This window comes from Mauremys mutica, unplaced genomic scaffold (assembly GCF_020497125.1).
Source record: "Mauremys mutica isolate MM-2020 ecotype Southern unplaced genomic scaffold, ASM2049712v1 Super-Scaffold_100046, whole genome shotgun sequence".
NCBI lineage: Eukaryota > Metazoa > Chordata > Testudines > Geoemydidae > Mauremys > Mauremys mutica.
This window is the reverse complement of record NW_025423257.1, coordinates 2,916,585-2,933,934: the sequence shown is the minus strand read 5'-3', so window position 1 is coordinate 2,933,934 and position 17,350 is coordinate 2,916,585. Positions and strand designations below refer to the sequence as shown.

Below are 17,350 nucleotides of genomic sequence, written 5' to 3'. Positions count from 1 at the left end.
CGTTTGCTGAGCCTGCTGCGCCAGTCATTTCACCTGCCCCCAGGTAACCTTTGGTGCCGTCTTTGTGGCTCGGCACACTGGAAAGGTCTCGGTTAGGGTCAGATTGAAGTTGGGTATCGGGTTCTTGAGGCTTTGATGCCACGTCATTGTGCCACGGTCGCACATTCTTGGCAGGGACCCACAACGAACCTGTGGGAGTAAGCACAGCGGCATGCCCCCGTCCCCAGATTCTCAATGGAACGGGGCCATACCAATTAGGGTCTGGGCTCTGCCTATATTTAACAGATGGGCATGGGAGCGGGGTTTCCATCTTAAAATGTCATTCAGTGGCTGTAAAATTCTGAAAGATATTTAAAGTATTTAAAATAAACAGTACTATCGCTAATTAATTTTGCTTGGCTCCCATGATTGGCCCATCATCCCCCACTGTTTTGTTTTGCTTTATCAGGTACTCTTTAAATATATGATTGGTCCGTTCCACAAAGGCTTGACCTGTGGATGGTACGGAATGCTAAAAACGTGGTTAATTTGCCACTGCGTGCAGAAATCTGCAAATCTGTGAAAAATGTAGGCGGGGCCATTATCCGTTTTTATCTATCGGGGGGGGGTCGGCCCATTACGGCCACCGCAGCAAAAATGTAATTAATTACATGTTTGGCCTATTTGCCCCATTGGGGGGTGGCCCAAATGTAATGAAAGTAGGTATCAATGGTAACATGTAAATATTTCCAGGAAAAAAAAAAGGGGGATAAAGCGTGACATCCATTTGCCAGATTTAATTAAATAAAAGGCCACGGGGATTAACACCCAATTCGGGGCAATGAAAAAAAAACTTGCACAATGATTACAGATTAAAACAATACATTGGGCTTGAATTAGGGGAATCATAAAATGCTTCACTAAAAATTCAGCATTTTGATGAAAAAATACATGACTATCAATGGGATCCGAAAAGAACAGAATGGGTTAACTGAAAAGCCAAAAGAAAAAAAAACCAAAATACTGACTCAGTCAAGGACACCGCTTAGCAGAAGGGAGGGCTTGGCGAACAGCCAAGAAAAGCTGCAATGAAAACGGCAGGACTCGGCCAGGCAATAGCAAAATATATTAGCCAAAAAGGGAAGGGAAAAATCACCATCCGGGTCCATGAGTCCCCTTGGTGCTGCTATTTTGGCATAAGAGCCCAAATCTAAACATAAATACTTCCCACATAATCACTATCTATTACCCTGGGAACAATCTGAATGCCATATTTCCCGGCATGGAAACGAGGGAGAATTAACCCCATCGTGCCCGGGGGCAGGGGTCCAAAAAATTAAATAAAAACCACCACCACCTTCCCGGGGAAAATAAGCTCCCTATCTTTAAAACAAGGAAAAATCATTAAAAAAATCTTTAAAACCTATTATCATAAGCTAATAATCATATGGAATAAAACTGGGATTTGGGGTTCCACACTGCAGGAGTCCCATGGATTAAATGCATGCATTAATCGCTCTAAAATCATGGAGCATTCGCCATTCACCAGATCTTTACTTGATAACCAAAACAGGCGAATGCCAGGGGCTAGCGGATTTTTCCACATGGCCCGCCTGGTATTGTTCCTCACATAAGTGACACAATGCAAAAAATTTCTCCTGGGGCAGTGGTCACTATTCCACCCACACAGGGGTACTGGTTAACCATACAAGGGAAAGGGCAATAAACTCAGGCATGAATAATAAAATATGAACAGAATAAATTAACTAAAAAAGGCTGAAGAAAGAAAAAAAAAAAACAACCACCACAGTCAAAAACAGCACTTGCACAGCTGAAACTTGGCAAACAGCCAAAAGAAAGGGGGGCTTAACTGCCCAAACACAAGCGGCAAAACTTGGCCAGGCACTAACAGCGCTGGCCTCAGTACACTGGCCTCAATCATAAATGGTAAAATGTAATAACAAGTCTCTTCCCCATAGGGATACAGCAATATCCATGATATAGGGTTTAAGGAAAATCTCCTTTCCCCCTTCTCTCAAAGTTATAGCAATCCATCGGGTGCTTTGTTGAGCAGCCTGCAATCTGCCCACTCCCTAAATGGCTGGCACTTCAAACCTGTCCCAGGTGAATGGCCACTGCCAAGCAGAGATGACTGTAACGTCAGCTCCAGTATCCGCCAGTCCCTCAAGGGGGATACCGATAAGCGAGCTTCCTCATTAATTCCCACTGGGCATCAGGATTATCTGCCTGCTCTCGTATAGCGGCGAACTGTCCTGCTCCATACAATTGCTCGGGAGTATGGGCCCCCCCCCAATGCCTTCTTATGGCGTTCGATTTCTTTCTGCAGCCGCTGTATTTCTTTCTTGTGATGATTAATTTCTTCTAACATGCCTCGGGTAAAGGTGGATTCCAATCCAGACTCAGTAGCCGCTTGTCTTGCCTTTCGCAGAACAGAATAGGGGAGGGCTGTGATTTTCACTTCCACCTCCCCCTCTGCGTTGCCTGGGCGATGTGTTACTGGGAACGCAGCCAGTAGCTCCCTTATCTCTGTGGAGCTCTGTTCTTTTTCCTTGCTACTTAATTCTTTCTCGCTGCTTAATTTGCCATCTTCTCCCTGTGTATTATTGCCTGAAAAGGGGACAGCCAAAATTTTGGCCGTGAAGAGCCATCTGTACCCGGACATGCATTATGGCAGTCGGGTACCGCCTGAAGCGGCTTGGGAGGCAAGATCCGAGGGTAAGGAGGGGGGGCCGAAGGCGCGGGGGTGAGAAGGATAGCCCTGGATAACGCTCCAACTCTGATTGAATCCAGAGCCTCTGTACATCGCTGCCAAAGCAGGAGCCATTGCACCGCAGCTCTAGGCTCTGCGTGCAGTGTTGCCCCTATCTTTATCCAATCTTCTACTGACAGTGACCCGTGATCCGGGTACCAAGGACATTGGCGATTGATTTCAATTAATAGCTTTTCTAACTGACCCAGGGAAACTGGCCTGCCAGTTTGTTGAATAATATCTTGCAGCTTTTTTGCATGAACCTTCTGCGGAGCTGACAATTTTTCCCCCATACTCACGAAACGGGGCTATTTAGCGAGGGTCGATGCATCGGGGGCTGTTCCAGCCGGTGAGCAGGGGGTATCACGTCGGGGTCACCAGATGTAGTAATGAATCAAGCCAAGTCCGTCAGTCTATTCCAGTGGAGCGCCCCAAGCGGGGGTTTTCCACGTCTTTTATTATAATGGTTACATAAATCATTCTATTATGCGCATGTGCTAACATAATCCAACTACTTCGCCCCCTCCCCGATTGGTGCCTTATGCCTTGCGTATCCCAATGGTATGCACCTGGTCAGCACTTTATCTATGAGTCTCCTGATTGAGTGTGGGGGCGTGGGAACCACTTCAGCTTAAGAAGTGTAACATTCCTACACCCCTGGACTCTCTCTTTCGCTCTGGACCTGCCTGTCAGCAAGAAGCAGTGCCAGGGACACTTGCCCTCTGGCTGGAGTCTTCATTTTCTGGGAAATGCAGTTCCAGTCTCTGTTTTTTAGGAGCCTCTTTGATAATGAGTGTCTGGCTGTGTGTGTTCCCAGCAAAGATGGGGATAGTTAAATCCCTCCTAAGCAGAGTGTTCTGCACCTTTGAGCACCTGGGGAGCTGGCCCTGTGATTTTGTTTAAAATGGACTGGGGTTAAACTAATAGAATCTTTTTTATGATGATAAATGGCCTATGAATTCCCCTGATCTCCTTTGTTTTCTTTCCCTTGAGCAGGGTTTCCAGTTTCCCAACCCTCTGTGATCTTCCAGCTGGAAGGAGGGGAAGAGCCGTGGGTCCTGGATCTCCCTGGTTCAGTGGAAAGCGAGATCCTGGGAAGTCCCTGCACAGGTGAGGAAACATTAAATCAACCCAGAAACTGTACGTGCCTGAGAGAACCCGCTGGGATTCCCCACACAGACTCTGTGAGCTCAGGACAGTCCCCAGCAGATCTCACTCCTGGCTTCCTACAGATGATGATTGACACCTTGGCTGGAGCTCCCTCCCTTCCTACTGAGTGTTTGGATGGGATGTGGGCAGGGCCGGCCTTGGGAAATGGCACCTGGGGCAAACTTGCATTTTGGTGCCCCTGGCTCCCATGGGCTCCCTAGGCAACCCACGTTCCCTTCCCCCCAACCTCTGCACTGTGTCCCTTTGCCCCAAATGCCTGCTCCCCCTCCTGCACCCCTAATCCCTACACCCCTTCATTCCTAACCTCTGCCCCCCTCGTGCACCCCAATACCTGCCCCCTCCTGAGCCCCTAACCCCTGCACTGTGCCCCCTTCACTCCAGCCCTTGCACTCCACTCCTGTGCCGCAATCATTAATGATCTGGAGGATGGCGTGGACTGCACTCTCAGCAAGTTTGCAGATGACACTAAACTGGGAAGAGTGGCAGATACGCTGGAGGGTAGGGATAGGATACAGAGGGACCTAGACAAATCAGAGGACTGGGCCAAAAGAAACCTGATGAGGTTCAACAAGGACAAGTGCAGAGTCCAGCACTTAGGGCAGAAGAATCCCATTCACTGTTACAGACTAGGGACCGAGTGGCTAGGAAGCAGTTCTGCAGAAAAGGACCTAGGAGTTACGGTGGATGAGAAGCTGGCTATGAGTCAACAGTGTGCCCTTGTTGCCAAGAAGGCTAACGGCATTTTGGGCTGTAAATAGGGGCATTGCCAGCAGATCGAGAGATGTGATCGTTCCCCTCTATTCGACATTGGTGAGGCCTCATCTGGAGTACTGTGTCCAGTTTTGAGCCCCACACTACAAGAAGGATGTGGAAAAATTGGAAAGAGTCCAGCAGAAGGCAACAAAAAATGATTAGTGGGCTGGAGCACATGACTTAGGAGGAGAGGCTGAGGGAACTAGAATTGTTTAGTCTGCAGAAGAGAAGACTGAGGGGGGATTTGATCGCTGCTTTCAACTACCTGAAAGGGGGTTCCAAAGAGGATGCATCTAGACTGTTCTCAGTGGTAGCAGATGACAGAACAAGGAGTAATGACCTCAAGTTGCCGTGGGGGAGGACTAGGTTGGATACTAGTAAAAACTATTTCACTAGGAGGGTGGTGAAGCACTGGAATGGGTTCCCTAGGGAGGTGGAGTCTCCTTCCTTAGAGGTTTTTAAGGTCAGGCTTGACAAAGCCCTGGCTGGGATGATTTAGTTGGGAATTGGTCCTGCTTTGAGCAGGAGGGTGGACTAGATACATCCTGAGGTCCCTTCCAACCCTGATATTTTATGGTTCTATGCACCCCTTCACTGCTACCCCCTGCACCACTCTCCTGTGCCCTCAACCCCTGCACTGTGCCCCCTTTGCCTCTAACCCCGGCATCCCCCTCCTGCACCCATGTGGGGAACCTGACCTGGATGCACAAAGCAGCTGGCATTGCTGCTCGCTCCCCCACTGGACTGCTGCTCCCCCACCCCACACAGCCCTGGGGGGCTGGGAGAGGGGAGCAAGGAGCGACGTCAGGGCTTCCTGCACCCAGGTCACTTTCCCTGCAGGCTGCGTAAGGGGAGGGCAGGAGAGCAGCTGCTCCTGATGTCTCAGCACCGCCCAGGTGGGGAAGTGACCTGGATGCAGGGAGCCCTGGTGTCTGTGTGTGTTGAGGGGAGGATATGAAGGGGTGTGTGTGTGTGTGTGTGTGTGTGTGTGTGTGTGTGTGTGTGTGTGTGTGAAGGGAGTATGTGCCTGAGTGAGGGAGCGCGCTGTCTCTTTAAGAAAGTTCTCAGGGTCAGGAGCCTGAACTAGGCTTGTTCAGACACAAGCAGCTGCCGGCAGCTCCGGCCCCAGAGAGGCAGCAGCACACGCAGATTCCCCCGTCCCATCACCCCAGCTCAGTGGAAATCGGCTACCTGGGTTGGGGGGAGGGGATCACCCCGCCATCAATCAGCACCTCCCCCCTGCAGAGCAGTCAGGAGGATGCTCCCAGTTGGGGGTGGACAGGGCGACTCCGGGGGTGAACGGGGGGTGGGGGGTTGGGGGGACAGGAACAGCAGCAGCTGCACACGTGGAGCAGGGCGGAGAGGGGCCCCTCTGCTCCGGAGCAGTCACCTGACTCTGACGCTGGTCGTCCAATTTCCCCCTGCAGCTCAGGTCTATCCCACTCCCCCACGCAGCTGCTTATCTGCCTCCCTGTGCTGCTTTCATCAGCCCAGCGAGCCTCTCGGCTGCAGGTCAGGTGGGAATCCAAACCCTGCGCCCGGCACCCCCTTGGGTGGGGCACCCGTACGGCCCCCCCTAAAGGCCGGTCCTGGGTGGGGAGCAGAATTGATTCCCTCCACTGTTCCCTGTGGGGTGAGTTTGGGGGAGTTCAGTCCCTGATTTTTATTTTCTGTCTCTCCAGCACTTACTTGGGTTTGCTCTCTGCCTTTCCATCCCCAATTCTGAGATTTCTCCTCTCTTCTAGCAGGTGATGGGGTGGTGAGGGAGAGCGAGGAGCAGAACCCTACCAGGAAGATGCTGAGCTCGCCGAAGCGCATGGGGAATTACTGTGAAGAGCCAAAGGGAGTGTGTCCAGCCCCCGTGAGCAGGGAGAAGCTGGTGAATGTTACCCCAGACCAGAGAGAGAGAGCAGGGAAACCACTCAGAGGAGAGAGTGGATGAACCCATTGATTGTCAGGGAACTCACAGGGACCTCAAGGAAACTACATCCCAGGAGAAAATCCTCACGGAAAAGCGAGAGACTACGTGTAGTGAGTGTGGGAAAAACTTCCATTACCGCTCAGCCCTTATTCGACATGAGATAATCCACACGAAAGAGACACCCTACGAATGCTGTGAGTGCGGGAAAAGCTTCGCTCAGAGCTCAAACCTTATTATCCATCAGAGGATCCACACAGGAGAGAGACCCTATGAATGCTGTGAGTGCGGGAAACGTTTCACTCACCTCTCCTCCCTTCTCTCTCACCAGAGTCCACACCGGAGAGAGACCATATGAATGCTGTGAGTGCGGGAAAAGCTTCACTCATAGCTCAGGCCTTTCTAAACATCAGAGAATCCGTAAAGGAGATAAACTTCATAAAAACCCTCTCTAGAGCTGTCAGGAGATTTTTTCTTTAATTCTTTTGACAGTTCCCAGGTAGTGAGTGTTAAGGCTGTTTGCATCTTTTGCACACTGTAGTCCCTCAGCTCCCACACATGAGTTGCCCACTTTTGAAGCTCGCCCGTCTTTGGGGTGGATCCTGTGGTCCTTTGTATCAACTCCATTGTCCTGCGAGTCATGGGAGTGGGTGTCTTTTCTACCAGGAATGTCATCACCCCAGGTGGGGGAGATGGGGGGTGTCTTCAGCCAGCTACGTTGAGATAAAATCTACCTGAGCCTCATCACTGTGGTTGCCATGGAGTTAGCTAGCTTGAATTCACTTTCCTGATGTAAAAAGATAACTATTCTTGCACTAAAGACATGGGCCATGGAAAGTAGATGGAGTTATCTTGCATATTTTCTCCTGATCTGATCTAACCACTGTCACATGTCCTTGTCTAAACAAACCTGGAGATTCACATTTGTACTCCTCCTCCCAGTGCAAAGTTATTGTTCGAGTTGCCACATTCCTCTTTGAGGACAGATTGTCTCATTCCCAGTTGTTCTCACATTACCCTGGATTGTGCAGAACAGCAGTTATTTTGTTGACTTTTTTCTCATTTAAAATATATTTAAATATGATGAGGAGCTGGAGCAGTGTCAGGGAAATAAGGGTCATTTTAGGCTCTGTGACACTGGAAGGAGATGGGGCGACTCAGACATTCCATCCTTCCCCATCACCCCAGAACTGTTACCTTGTGCCTGAGCCATTCAGAGTTCACCCTTTCATATTCCTTCACTTCCCAAAGTGTCCGGTGAGGTAGTATTCTTAGCTGTCTGTGCTTGGGAATGGTGCTTGTACGTCTTTGATCCTAAAGTAGTCAGTCTGGCAGGAGATGAAAGTGTCACAGACCTGGAAGGGGATTTCAAATGGATCCCAGCATCATTCAAATCCCCTTTTCCCTCTATTGGCAAAGCCTCTTCTGGGAAGGTTGGCTGTTCTTCCCCCCCCCCCAATGAAGAGGCTAAAAACTTTTGTAAATAACACTAATGAGACAGCACTGAGTGAAGCAGGTTTTATGGGAGAATCTCTCATCCTGATTCTGAGTTACCAGATGTAACCTACTCTGGAATTTCCCTTTAAATGAAAATGAAAGTGGCTTCTACCTCTCTGTGATACGGGTTTTCTATCTTTCATGAAGGCTCCTTGATCACATAACTGCCCCGGTATTTGTTTCCCAGGGTATTTGTGACCCACTCCCTACAGGAGGTTACTCCTGAAGAGATCTCCTAGCTAATCCCAACACTTGGCAAATGCTGTCTGGGATGAGGTGCATCCACCCTGCATTGGCACTGCTAGGGTTAACTGCACCCTGTGGGCTGAAGAGGCCACACCCCCTCACCCTCTCTGGGCATGCTCCGACTGGAGACAGAGTATAAAAGGGAGCAGCTCAGCTCAGCCTGGGGAGAACAAACCTATGTTGTTGGCACGGGGTGTGTGGGGGGAAGCCCAGGGCTCGGTGGGAAGAGCGTGTGGGGGGGAGCCCAGAGGTGGGGTGGGGGCAGCCAAAATTTTTTTTGTAGGAGCGGATCATTATTATCCCTACTCGAAAGAGGGAGAAGCTAAGGCTGAGAAAGGAGAATTGACTTGTCTTAGGTCACACAGCCAGTCAGTGGCAGAGTTGGGAATAGGACCAAGAGCCCGGATTTTCAATCTAACCATCAGATCTTGAATTTCAGACATTGAATGACCTGAATAAAGTGCTCTCAGATGAGCTCCAGACCAGCAACAATGACAGTAATTATTCAGCAAGTATTTGAGGAGAACTGCAACGTTAGAGAGAATCATGAACTGCTCAGAGACCATTAATGCAGAGAAGCCGCAAAATCCATCAAACACAGAACTGGTTCTGACTTATTTCCTTGGTCTCAAAAGAGAACAACAAGGACCTGAGTCTCCTCCCTGTCAATAACCCCCTGCTTAGCCAATCGGGGTAGAGACTGAGGGCGGGAGGCTGAGGGTTCTCACCAGAGAGCCCAAAGGATGGCCCAGGTCACTGGTGGGGAATCACTGCCCGAGCACTATTTCAGCCTGTAGAGGAGCAGACTCACCCCTGCGGCACCTCCTGCTGGTGACTTCCAGGAATTAGCTCTCCCAGCTCTGAAGCACACTCTGCAGGCTGGTGATCCACTTGTGCTTTTCACCCCATGTCCCTCCCAAGACCCGGTGCCTCTTTATCTGAAGTGCTGCCCCCTGGCAGTAACTCCTTTCTCTCAGGGTCTCCCCTTGTCAGGGGAACCCCCAACCACTATTTCCACCTCATCTCAGTACCAGGCTACTGCCAGTCATTGTCTAGCCCTGCACCCTGGGGCAGGCTGCAGTATCAGCCTATTCATCACTGGCAAGGAGGGTTTGGACCTGCTGCCTTGGCCTACCCCTGGGCTGCCCCCTGCAACCCCCAGTACCTGTTAGCCCAATGCTAGGCCGCAGCCTGGGGCTTTCCAGGCTGGAGCTCCCCAGCTCCTCTGCCTTTCCCCAGCCCTGCTTCACTCAAGTACCCTCTGTCCAGCCCCCTGCAGCCAGGCCCTTCTCTCGCTACAAGCAGAGGGAGACTGACTGGGCTCCTGGCTAACAGCCTCTTATAGGGGCCAGCGGGGCCTGATTGGGGCTTGGCCCCCGCTGAGCCTGCTTCCCCCAATCAGCCCAGGCTCCTTGCCCCAGCCCCAGCCCTCTCCTAGGGCTGTTTTAAGCACTGAAGGGCAGGAGCAGGTAACCACCCCCCAACACAGCCCCTATACCGGCTCCTCTCCAATTTCCTGTTGCGTTTCTGGCTGCACTTTTCCCCTCACCTCCTTCTCCACGCACTCCCTATCCGTGGCCCCACGAAGTCGCGAGACCTCCTGGTCAACCTCCTCCTCACCCTGGCCATCCTTTGTCCGTTCACGTCTCCGGGCGGAGTTCCTCTGGGCGGCGTCCGCTGGCTCCTTTGACGCCTTCGAGGAGCAGTGGGTGCTGTCTGGGGTTCTCTGCTCGGTGTCCCCATCAGGCTCCCTTCTTATGACCCTTTGACCGCACTCCTGTCCCTGTTGTTTTATTAGTTGTCCCTCGGAATTAGTGGGTTTCTGAGGTCCTGTAGATCCTCCCCTTAGGCTGGGGGGGGGGGTCCCAATAGGTACACAGCCTCACATTTTTGGGTGGACCTTCCACAGTGGGAGCTTGTAACAGGGTCGGACTCACCCCTGCAGCGCCTCCTGCTGGTGACTCTGGGAATTAGCTCATTCCAGCCCAGGAGCACCCTCTGCAGGCTGGTGATCCACCTGTCCTCAGGCCCCCTGTGTCCCTCCCTGGACCCCGCTGCCCTTTCACATGGGGTGCTGCCCCCTGGCAGTAACCCCTTTCTCTCTGGGTCTCCCCTCCTCAGGGAACCCCCACCCTACTATCCCCACTTCGCCTCAGTAGTGGCTACTGCCCAGTCTCTATCTAGTCCCCGTTCGCTGGGGCAGACTGCAGTAGCCAGCACTCATCATCAGCAAAGGGGGTTTGGACCTGCTGCCTTGGCCTACCCCTAGGTTGCCCCCTGCAACCCCCCAGTACCTTTTGCCCTATGCTAGGCCACAGCATGGGGTTTTCTAGGCTGGAGTTTCCTCAGCTCCTCAGCCTTTCCCCAGCCCTGCTCCAACCTAGGTACCTTGTCTGAGTTCCCTGCAGCCAGGCCCTTCTCTATCTGAAGGCAGAGAGAGACTGCCTGGGCTTCTGGCCTCGCTGGCCTTTTATAGGGGCCAGCTGGGCCTGATTGGGGCGTGGCCCAGCTGCAGCCACTTCCCATTCAGCCCAGCTTAAAAGCTGCTTTCTCCAGCCACAGTCCCTTCCCAGGGCTGTTTTTAACCCCTTCAGGGCCAGAGCAGGGTTCCACCCTGCTACAGAGCTGCAGAGCTCTCCCCCACAACACACACACACACCTACCAGTGTTGGGAGGGGAACAGGAGAAAGTACAAAAGAAGCAAGAGACGAAGAGAAAGGAGGGAGGGAGGAAAAGGGGAAACAAAAAGGACAAACCCTAATGTCCCCAGTGATTCTAATGGACAAAATCCCAGGTGCAGAATAACATTCTGCCTCCTTAAGCTCGTGTTTTCCATGCCTAGAATTCAACTCTCACCAGATGGATCAGACTGAACAGGTTTCAAACCTCCAGGAGGCTCTTACCTTCTAAACAGGGACGGCTGTTTTCTAGTAAAATCACTAAAAGGGAAGGAGAAAACTCGAAAGAGGTTCCTCCTGGCGCTCACGTCCGTGAACCCGAATACTCTCCCAGTCCTCAGAGAGAGACCTGGAGAAGGAGACTTGCTGAAGCAAAGCCACAGGGGTCTCTGAGGTTTCCCTGGCCCCTCGCCCCTGTCCTGCCTGGCTGATGTCAGCATCTCTCTGTGAGGTCACCACCTCCCCACCACCTTGGACCAATAGGCTGAGGTCCTGCAAAACGCCTTTGTGATGTCACTGCCACACACCTCCCTTGCTGTGCCAATGTCCTGCCCCTGGCCAGGCACTTTGCAGGTTTGAGCTACTCCCTGTGGATCACCCCACTCAAGGAGCGTTCGTTCTAGGCAGCAAGCCGGCTAGACAGGAAAACCTCAGACGCTGCTCCCAATGCTACACTCCGTTTGCCAGAAATTAGTCGACTTTATGGCCAGAAGAGACCATTAGAGCATCTAATCTGACCCCCTGCATATCACAGGCCTCCTGTAGGACACAAGAGCTACTTGAGTCTGTTCCTCGAATGGAAGCCGCATATTAAACAAGTCCCAACAGGTTTGCTACACCCTGGCCTCCTCCCATTCTCCACCCGTGAATGTTTTGGCTACTCCAACCTCCAAGCCAGACTGCCCAAGCCTCCCACCTCCTGTGTATTTGCTGTCCCTTCAGCAGGAACCCACCAGAAACCCCCCCCCCAATAATCCCTACCTGAGCTGGCTCCACTGCAGCCATTTCCCTTCCCTGTCCCATGGGAGGATGGGATGAGCTGGAGCGAAACACGGACGACATCCTGCAGCCTGGCAGGGCGAGAAGGGCAGTTGTGGAGGTTTCAGAACAGGCTTTAGTTCATGTCACATCACGATTCCCCCAGGATCTTTCCCTGCAGACACACAGCCTAGGCTCTGCCATGCTGGGAACATGCTCCAGCTCTTTATTGCAGGGGAGACCTGGCCCCTCCTGCCAGGCTAAGCCCACAGGGAGATTTTTCAGCCTCCCCAGTAATAAAGTCTGAACAAAATGCTGAAAAGGAGCAGAACCAAAGGGGCTGGGCAGGCTCCATAGGGACACTGGCTCCTCCCTTCCCCTCCGGTGCGGCCATGTCCTGTTGCTGGCAGAGATCGGCCCCCCCCATCTCCCCCCCAAAGGCAGCCGTGTCTGCGGGCTCCCCCAGCCAGCACCTACTAACCCCCACCCACGCTGGGGGAGTGACACAGGACAGCAAATTCCACCTACCCAAGGACAAATTGCTGCAGATAAACGGGCTGGGTTCACATCCCAAAGCTGAGGAGAACTGAAGAATTATGGAGAAAATAGGGAAAATGAGAGACTAGAGAGTCAATAATTTTAGGGAAAACGAGGGAATCTCCTTGGATTTTCTAGCCACATGTGGGGAGGGGAGAGAGAAGGGGAAGAACCAGAGAGAATTGTTATCAGGTTTTGAGATGGAAAGAAATGGCACGAACAGGAAAAGGATGCAAGTAGCTCAACCCCGTGACCATAGGCGTATGTAGCACATTTCATTAGGGTGTGCACCCAGGGAGCCCTGTCCTAGCCCCACCCCATCCACTGCCTCCCACTTCCTGCCCCCTGGCTGCCCCCCTCAGAACCGCCAACCCCCCCTGCTCCTTGTCCCCTGACTGCCCCCTCCTGGGACCCTCCCACCCCCTAATCACCCAGCCCAACTATCCAGCCCCCCTCCCCACCTCCTGGCAACTCTGTCTAGTGGCTGCTCCCACCCACACACTCAAAGTGACAGAGGAGGTTCCCTCTCCTTCAGGGGGAAGGTTGCCTAGTGGTTAAGGCACAGGGCTCAGGTGTTCTGGGTTTGAGTCTCTGCTCTGCCACAGACTCACTGCTTAGCCTTGGGAAAGTCACTTCACCTCGTTGTGCCCTAGATCCCACCTGCCCAATGAGGCCAACACTGACCCTGCCTCCTGGGCTAAATCCATCCATGGCTGGGTGATGGGGGGGGGGAATGGAGATACCAACATGGGGAGATTGGGGCTGAATTTCTCCACAGCTGGAGAGTGAGAGCCAGCTCCACAGGGGGGATGGGAGCGAGAGGGGCTCAGGCCAGCTCCACACAGAGGGGGGGGTCAGGGCTTCAGCCCTGCAACTTTTGCCACTAAGGTGGCTGGGGCTCCCGAGCCGGGGACTTCAGCCCCACATCTTCTGCCAGGGTCCGGGGTTCTCCTCCCTGCCCCAGGGGGGCTCCTCTCCCGCCCCAGTGCAGCTCCTGCTGGGGTCTGGGCTCCTCTCCCCCACCCCGCTGGTACCTAGAGCTTCTCCTCCCCCCAACCTCCCCCAGCCCCAGCCCAGCTGGGCTCCCCGGGGCACCCGCCGCTGCTGTGGCCGGAGCCGAGCCTGGCGGGCAGGGAGCAGCGATTCACGCGGGGGCCCTGGCAGAGCCCCCAGCCTGAGCGGGGCGGGGCAGCCCCAGGGGAGCGGGGAGGCTCTGCTGCTGCTGCCCCCCCCCACCGACCCCTGGGGCTGTTTGGGGGGGGCTCACTCAGTCCCCCAGGAGCGGGGGGGGAGCAGCTGAGCGGAGCCTGCCCAGCAAACAGCTGATTGCAGCTGCCCCCAGGCCGCCCCCGGGGAAAAGCTCAGCGGAGGAGGCGCCACAAGCTGCCGGCAGTGGGTCATTCCCGGGGGGGGTGAGCACCCGCCTGCAGCCGCCGCAGCCTCCTCCCCCCCCCGGAGTCCCCATGGGAGGGGGGAGGAGCAGCCTCCCCAGCCAGGGCTCAGGGCATTGGGGTGCCGGGGCTCCCCCCATGCGCACGCCTGGGCCCGGGACACTCACACACACACTCTGCCCCGGGGCTCCCCTGGTGCCCAGAGACCGATCAACCCCCCGCAGCTCCGGCCTCTCCCCTCCCGCCCCGCCAGCCGCACCCAGGGGAGCCCCAGGCTCTGTCCCGACCTGGAGCCCAGCGGGGCCAGGGGCAGCTCCTGCTGCAGCTGAGAACAGCGGCTCCGCTCCGGCCCGGGCGGCTCCAGCGCTGCTGGCAGCACGTGGCCACCAGGGAGCAGCTGCTGAGCCCGGGCTCCTGCGTCACAATGTGCCAGAGCCCCGCCCCCAGGAGCTGCCCCGCCCCCGTCTGTGCCAGAGCCCTGCCCCCAGGAGCTGCCCCGCCCCCGGGCTGTGCCAGAGCCCCGCCCCCAGGAGCCGCCCCACCCCCGGGCTGTGCCAGAGCCCCGCCCCCAGGAGCTGCCCCGCCCCCGGGCTGTGCCAGAGCCCTGCCCCCAGGAGCTGCCCCGCCCCCTGTCTGTGCCAGAGCCCCGCCCCCAGGAGCTGCCCCACCCCGGCCTGTGCCAGAGCCCCACCCCCAGGAGCTGCCCCCCCCGTCTGGGATTTGTTCTCCTGCCTCCTACTTCCCAGCACCCACCGCTCCCAGCAGCTCCCTTCCTGTGTCTGCAAACACCCCCCGGGCGGGCTGCAGCGCTCACTGGGGGCTGGCTCCAGTGGCTGAAGTTGCCTCCATCTCTAATCACCTGGGGCGGGGGTAGAGGGAACGAAGGGAGGAGATGGGCCCAGGGTGTGAAAGCAGAATTAGGGGGCAGGGAAAGAAGGACTGTTTGGAAAGGTGGAAAGGAAACCCTGTTGCTGCTCCTGGGTGATCCAGATGGAGTCAGAAGAAGTTGGGCAGCAGAGGCTCAGATAAATTGAGGGGAACCCCCTGGCTGTCCCAGTGTTGGCCAGGGATTGTACAGCACCTTGCACAATATGGGGTCCGATCTCAGTCATGGTCTGTGCACCACCTGGGAGCCCTAATGTCTGTTTCCTGATCACATGCACTGGAGATGGAGAGAGGGAAACCTCAGCACCTGAAGGGTTAATGCAGCCCTGTGTGCAGCCCCTGCTAGGGTGACCTGACAGCAAATGTGAACAATCGGGACAGGGAGTGGGGGTAATAGGAGCCTATATAAGAAAAAGGCCCAAAAATCGGGACATCCGGTCACGCTAGTCTCTGCTGCGCTCACGAGGGGTTGGCTTAGAGAGTTGTGCTAATAACAGCAGCAAAGAGTCCTGTGGCACCTTATAGACTAACAGACGTATTGGAGCAGGAGCTTTCGTGGGTAAATCCCCACTTCGTCAGATGCACCAATAGTCCCATATGAGCTAGTGGTCAGGATCCCTGGTTTTCATCCCCGGGGCCTGGGTTCAACTTCTGGTGTGGGAACAGTGCAGAGCTTTTGCCCAGAGTGGAGACAGGAAATGAAAGGAACAGGAAGGGATCCTGCCAGCAGGGGAGTTGGACAGTGTGGGGAGGGGATCCCAGAAGTGGGGGTGGGGGGCAGAGGTCTGAGCAGAGACCAGGGAAGGATCCCAGCAGTGTGGGAAGTTGAGAGCACAGGCCTGGCATGGGGGGTGGGGAGAGTGAATGTGTCCCTCTAAACCCATCAACTGCAGACTAGGCAGGACTGGAAGAATTACCTATTTGTTGGTAAATGTCAATTTCTGTGTAAACGCACAACCCAATGGCAAAATATTTCCATCGATAATTATCAAAATTGGCAGATGGGCAAAGTAAGAAACATGCTGCTTGAGAACTTACCCTGTTGTAGGAGCAGCAGTGAGCTGTGTGCTCCGTATAACCTGTATGCCCGAAAGGTCTGTTACACTCCCCCCACCCCCTGCCCCGTCTCCTCTCCCTCTCTGAATGCCTGTGAAGTGGCTTTCCCCCTCCCCCACCTCCTGCAATGCCTGTGGGATGAATGAGCTGGTTGAACAGCTGGAAGATCAGAAGAGCTCCTAGATAGACAAGGTGTCTGGGACTCTCATTAGGCAGCATTGTGAAAGCACAGCTGAGCACAGGGCCCCTTCCCCTTTTAAGGACCTGCTCCTCATGGCCTGCGACTAGAGATGACTTGGCTGCATCTGGCGGGTCACACCCCACCTCAGCCAGTGTCCATGCAGGGTCCATGCTCTGGGTGTGCGAGTGCTGCCTAATGAGAGTCCCAGACACCTTGTCTGCCTGGGAGCTCTTCTGCTCTTCAACCAGCCCCTTCATCCCACAAGCATTGCAGGAGAGAGCGGGGGGGGGAGGGGGGGGGGAAGCCACTTCACAGGCATTCAGAGAGGTAGAGGAGACAAAAGCGAGGGGGAGGGGAAGTATAACAGACCTATTGAGCATAGAAATCACTGCTGTTCCTACAACAGCAGGGACAGGCCACTAGGAGCTGAGAAAAGAAATCCACCATGTTTCTGCCTGGCTTCAAACCAGGGACCTTTTGCGTATTAGGTAAACGTGATAACCACTACACTACAGAAACTCTGTAATGGAGTTGTGCCCTTCCCTTCATAAGAACAGAAGAATGGCCAGACTGGGTCAGACCAAAGGTCCATCCAACCCCATATCCTATCTGCAAACAGTGGCCAATGCCAGGTGCCCCAGAGGGAGTGAACCTAACCGGAAATGATCAAGTGATCTCTCTCCTGCCATCCATCTCCACTCTCTGACAAACAGAGGCTAGGGACATTATTCCTTACCCATCCTGGGTAATATCCATTAATGGACTTAACCTCCATTAATTTATCTGCAAAAAGACCAAGGAGAACATGTGGCACCTTAGAGACTAACAAATGTATTTGAGCATAAGCTTTTGTGGGCTAAAACTCACTTCATCGGATGCATGCAGTTAAAAATTCAGTAGGAAGATATATATACACACAGAGAAGGTGAAAAAAATGGGTGTTGCCATACACACTATAACGAGAGTGATCAGTTAACGTGAGCTGTTATCAGCAGGAGAAAAAAACCTGATGTTGGGAGGGGAACAGGAGAAAGGACAAAGGAAGCAAGAGACGAAGAGAAAAGAGGGATCAGACAGTGGATGGAGCAAGAGGTGAAACAAAAAGGACAAACCCTTATGTCCCCAGTGATTCTAAGAGACAAAATCCCACGTGCAGAATAAAATTCTGCCTCCTTAACCTCGTGTTTTCCATGCCTAGAATTCAACTGTCACCAGATGGATCAGACTGAACAGCTTTCAAACCTCCAGGAGGCTCTTACCTTCTAAACAGGGACGGCTGTTTTCTAGTAAAATCACTGAAAGGGAAGGAGA

At 53.9% G+C, this 17,350-nt stretch overlaps 1 non-coding gene across 1 annotated transcript; it reads right to left on the bottom strand.

Moving 5' to 3' along the window:
• Positions 1 to 16,485: 16,485 nt before the first annotated feature.
• TRNAI-AAU lies at positions 16,486 to 16,558 on the bottom strand. The gene has a single exon. It is a non-coding gene; the product is annotated as a tRNA-Ile (tRNA).
• Between the last annotated feature and the right edge of the window lie 792 nt (positions 16,559 to 17,350).